Raw genomic sequence first — 6,000 nt, 5'->3', positions numbered from 1 at the left:
TGAAGTTAACTATTGCTATGATAGTATTGATATGATCTATTCCTCCTACATAGTGTGAAGGTGACGAGTGTGCATGCTTTGTGTTAGTACTTGGTTTAGTCGTGTTGATCTTTCATGCACTCTAAGGTTATTTAAATATGAACATTGAATTGTGGAGCTTGTTAACTCCGGCATTGAGGGTTCGTGTAATCCTACGCAATGTGTTCATCATCCAACAAGAGTGTAGAGTATGCATTTATCTATTCCGTTATGTGATCAATGTTGAGAGTGTCCACTAGTGAAAGTCTAATCCCTAGGCCTTGTTCCTAAATATCGCTATCGCTGCTTGTTTACTTGTTTCTCTGCGTTACTACTGCTGCGTTACTACTCGCTTGTTTACTCGTCCTGGGCAAAGCACTTTTCCGGTGCCGTTGCTACTGCTTATTCATACCACCTGTATTTCACTATCTCTTCGCCGAACTAGTGCACCTATTAGGTGTGTTGGGGACACAAGAGACTTCTTGCTTTGTGGTTGCAGGGTTGCATGAGAGGGATATCTTTGACCTCTTCCTCCCTGAGATCGATAAACCTTGGGTGATCCACTTAAGGGAAACTTGCTGCTGTTCTACAAACCTCTGCTCTTGGAGGCCCAACACTGTCTACAAGAATAGAAGCTCCCGTAGACATCACCTATCTCGCCACACACCCAGCAAGGATCTTTCTTCTCCGTTTTCCCCTTCTTCTTGAAGTTGGTGGTCTGAGGGACTCCCTTGTTCTTTCCCTTGGACTTGTAGGCATTTTTCTGCACCATATTGGCAGCAGAACGTCCCTCGGTTTCTCTAGTGTGTTTGTCTTTTGCCCTCGCCTTCTCCTCAACATCCAGAGAGCCCATCATATTCTCAACAGAGAACTCATGCCTCTGATGTTTCAGAGAAGTGGCAATGTTCCTCCATAAAGGGGGAAGCTTAGCGACAATGTATCCCGCGACAAACTTGTCCGGTAGCACACACTTGAGGAGCTCAAGTTCCTTTGCCATGATCTGTATCTCATGAGCCTGTTCTACTATAGATCGGTTCTCAACCATTCTGTAATCATTGAACTGCTCCATAGCATACAGTTCACCTCCGGCATCGGCGGCACCAAACTTAGCGTCCAGTACATCCCACAGTTCCTTCCCATTTCAGATATGCAGATAAGCATCAACCAAATTGTCTCCAAGCACACTTAGGACGGCACCCACAAAGATTACGGTGGCATTCCCGAACGCTTTATCCTCTTCAGGAGTAAGCGGACCTCTGGGAGTACCTTCCGCAACTCGGTGCACGCCCATAGAAGGGAGCCACAAGAGGGTCTTATTCTGCCATCTCTTGAAATGAGAACCCGTAAACGGGCTCGGTTTAAGCGCAGCAGCAAAACCAGACGGTGAAAATTGCCTAAGCATATAAGGTTTTTGGATTGTTGGATTATTAAGCAATTTTCGTGTGAGTTTAATTACCGAAAGCAATATTACAGATGCACAAGCATACTTAACCACACACATCAGACTAAGCACATGCAATAGATCTGAACATGGAACAAGTAGCAGTGCAAGGTAGGAGAGAAAAAACACGTACATAGCGACCGGGAAGGTCGCACCAGCAGCACCACCATGGGAGTTGTTGATGTCGCCCATGGTGTAGTCGGAGTCGTCGATGAAGCAGTCGAACCGGCGAAGAGGAGCACGAACAGCAGCGAGCAGTTGCGCCGAGACGCTCCCCAAAAACCTTATCGCCCGTCTCCCAGTGCAGGATCTCAACGGACGGGGTTTCGGAGGCCTGCTCTCCCGGTGGACTGTGCACGCAGTCGCCGGGATGGGGAAGACTAGAGAGTAGCGCGACAAAAGGAAATTCGTGAAAGAGAAGGACTAGAGAGATCTAAGAGCACTGTTCTCCAGATCTGATCTTTCTCCTTGTATAGCCTGGGAGGAGAGCCGACCCGACCGCGTTGCCACGCGTAGGAAGCCAGGGACACGCGGCGAGCATGCACATGCAGGTCGACACGTACCCAACTCAGTTGGTGCACCAAGCAAAAATTTAGGCTTCCTTGAGTGTGTCTCGAACTCGAGTCACGAAACGCGACGTGCGTGACGTGCCGTGCCGAGCCGAGGCGGGGCGGGCGGAGGAGGAGGAGTGCGCGAGGGCTCCTTCTATTCTTACTCACTTGGAAGGACTAGAACAACAACCCTTATATACCACTCCAACTCTCTCCCAACTAGCAATGTTAGACTAAACTTTGTCCCCCAAGGCTGTCCCAAGCTGCCAACGTGATGGGCCTTGAGATTTCAGAAATTGTAGACTACATGGGCTGTCTTACTGGGCTGCAGCCCATCTACATTCAACACACAATCACCGGCGTTTCATGATTTAACCATTAACCAACCATTGAGATCCATTAGCAACATCTATATTGGGATCTTTAAGAATGTAATCAGCAAACGACGAGTTTGGAATGGTCATGCAGGTAGTTCTCTGCCAAAATTAGCAAGACTCGTTTAGCTAGCTAGCTTCATCAATGACTGACAAAAGTTAGCACAACTTCTCGGTCGAGCATAATAATCACCAGTTCGTTCACCTTTGGTGTCTCCTTGCACTTGTCACGATAACCCTTAGGTCGGAGGACACCGTTACCAAGACTCCCAATGCAAATGGAACCTACTCCACAAGCTCCGCCTACAAAGCGCAATTTCTTGGGTCCGTCCAATCCTCCTTGTTGAATATTGTTTGGAAGAGCGGGGACTAACGAATGTCGCTTCTTCACATGGTTGGCCATCCAGAATAGGTCGTGATCCTCTGACCGTCGCCATACGTGGTTGGCCACACCAGCCAACCTGTCATCTTTGCAAATGTCAATCAAAAACAACGAGGGGTGTAGATATTCCTAACGGATCTGGACAATGCCTTCTTATTGCCTTTCATGCCAGCAACTCCTTTGGCTCCTAGGCTCAGATAGGTCCCGGTCCCTCAATACTAGCAGTCATTGGCCACGACCCCATCCTCCTCACCAAAGGGCCTCCAAGCCGCCATTAAGCTCATCTCTAAGCAAATTTGGAAGGAGTGAAACATGAGGGTCTTCAACAACAAATCCTCAATGCATCCGCATTGATGCAGAAAATCAGAGACGATGGTCGGGACTGGATTATTGCTGGTGCAAAAAACAACAACAATGCCTTTATTTCCAAACAAGTTGGGGTAGGCTAGAGGTGAAACCCATAAGATCTCTTAACCAACTCATGGTTCTGGCATATGGATAGCAAGCTTCCACGCGGCTCTTTCCATGGCTAGTTCTTTGGTGATACTCCAGTCCTTCATATCTCTCTTTACGGACTCCTCCCATGTCAAGTGTGGTCTACCCCGTCCTCTCTTGACATTATTAGCACATTTTAGCCATCCACTATGCACTGAAGCTTATGGATGCCTGCGCTGAATATGCTCGAACCATCTTAGACGATGTTGGACAAGCTTCTCTGCAATAGGTGCTATATATCTGTATGAAAGCTAAAAACTTTTGCATCATTTCAATAAAAAGTTAGGACGGCTGAATTATTGTGAGATAGGTGTAAAATAAACTAGCCAAAAAACTGAGGAATAAACCTTTTCTTAAAGGAGCTAAAACTTGGTTGGTTTTAGAGGGGAAGCTTAATAATTTGGGTTTTTTTTAGAACTATGTACTTCACGATCAGTACATGTAAAGAAAAGTACTGTACGTTAGTAGATGCTTTTCAAGCAGAAGCTTTTTTTATTTTTTGAGGATTGTTACTTTTTTTTATTGTGGATCAAGGAGACGAAGGGTTGTTGCTGAGGTAGTAGGTGCCAGTCCATTCAAGTTATGCATAAGCCAGCCCATATAGCCAAGACGCACTTGTCATTGGGCCACCTGTTGTCATTGGGCCAGCACGATCATTCCTAACATTTTTCCGTCTATTCATATGGGTGTCCATTGAAAATACCATTTACTTGTTGTGTATGCAATATATGCATGGATGACGGCAATGCACGAGTTATGTCTTTAGAATATTTTGCGCTGGTAATAAATTTCACAATAAATAAAAGAATGAATATGTGCATCATCTCTGATATAGACGTGCACACGCCAAAAACCTCTTTTCCGATGAATACAAAATTATGAAACACAAGTACCAAGACAGGATAACTGGTACGTATACTAGATGACGGTGGGGCAAAAGAACAGAAAGAATCCATATATAGGTCACCGTGCTAGACGGGCTCACAACTTTGCATCCACCAAGGTTTCCAGTATCGTTATCTTGTCAGCAGTATCATATCATACAACCGCATTGTAGTATCATTACAACATTAAGACCTCTATGGTGACTTCGTCCATTTCAAGATCCGATCCGCCGGCTCAGTCTTCCGGAGGTGCTCATAGGGGTAGGGTGTGTGTGCACGTTCATAGGGGTGAGTGTATGCGCGTGTATGTGAGCATCAACGTTTGTACTGTGTTTCTCAAAACAAAAGTATATATGTATTTATTAAAAACTTCATTCCGATGAATTTCAAGTATATTCTGTCTTTCATAGAGGCTAATTGTTAAAAATTTGCATTTACATTAAAAAAAAATAGGCCAACATCCAATGCATGATATGAGCATAACTAATTACAAGCCCACAAAAACAAAAGATTGGGGCACATGTACTTCAAATTCAGTAGACCCAAATGGCTAGTTGACCGCTTGCTTCCTTGTACAAACACCATTTTTATACCCTCTCTAAAAAAAGACCATTTTTATTCCCAACTCACCCAAACAAATGGCAGCTTCGTTCTGTAAGTAATTAGTTCACCATGTTAATCCTAGAAAACATTTTCTTCGTCTTACCATGTATGCTCTCGGTCTGTTTCTTTTTTTTTTAGCATAGGAATAGGATCATATGACATTGACCTTGTATCAGGTAAAGATACTATAATACATACCGCATACGAGTAAGATAACGTAGATTAAAATATTATCATGATACGTATCGATTGCCAACAGTAATATCGTAAATCCATAAGATACTGTGATACCTATCGGGATACTGATACTGATAACCTTGATATCAACCCTTACTTGTCTATCGATGTAGCCCACCAATATTTGTCTCTCCCCTAATTGTTGTGAAATAGATGGCTAGCAGAGGGCAAGATGACAGTCAGGTGGGTATGTGTTCCTTTAGGGTGTGTTCGGTTTGGGGATGGGGTGGAATGGAATGGAACCATTCCATTCCACTGGCACGAAACCGTTTCATCCCCGTGTTCGGTTTGGACAATTTTTTTATCACAAAACGGTTCCATTCTTGTGTTCGGTTTTGGAATGGGATGAGAATGGAATGGAATGGGTGAGATAATCACCCGATTAATTAGTCTAAACTCGATTAATTATTTGCTAAACTTGATTAAGTAGTGCTAAATTTGATTAATTATTGCTAAACTTGGTTAATCATTACTAAACTTAATTAATCAGCATGTGGTAGTCACCCGTTCCACTTGGTCCGGCCGAATCGGCCGGACGGGTTGGTTCCGCATCTGGAGGGAATATGCCATTCCAAGGAACCGTTCCATTCCACTCCATCCCCAAACCGAACGCAAGAATGGGTTCTAGGAATGGAACGGTTCCATTCCATTCCAGTCTATCCCAGAACCGAACAGACCCTTATACTACCGGACAAAACAAAGGAGTGATCATGTGCATTTAATATACAATCTGCAGACAAGCCGCTGAAAACTACTCTACCCGATCCATAATAAGTATTTGTCATGGATTTAGTTTAAATTTAAAGTTTTGATTAGAGGAAGTACTAAGTTCGTATCCACGTGCAACATATATGTATGGAAATACATGTTGTTTTATTTACATATACGTGTTACGGTTAATACATTATTTCGTCTTTTTTGTTTATCATACATGGGAAGCAGGTCCCTTAGCTAGTCTACTGAGATAAAGATACATGGTGCGCCAGTGCGCGGCACTGAGCTTAGATCTTTTCCC

The sequence above is a fragment of the Lolium rigidum genome, chromosome 2, assembly GCF_022539505.1.
Source record: "Lolium rigidum isolate FL_2022 chromosome 2, APGP_CSIRO_Lrig_0.1, whole genome shotgun sequence".
Taxonomy (NCBI): domain Eukaryota; kingdom Viridiplantae; phylum Streptophyta; class Magnoliopsida; order Poales; family Poaceae; genus Lolium; species Lolium rigidum.
This window is presented reverse-complemented; position numbering follows the sequence as displayed.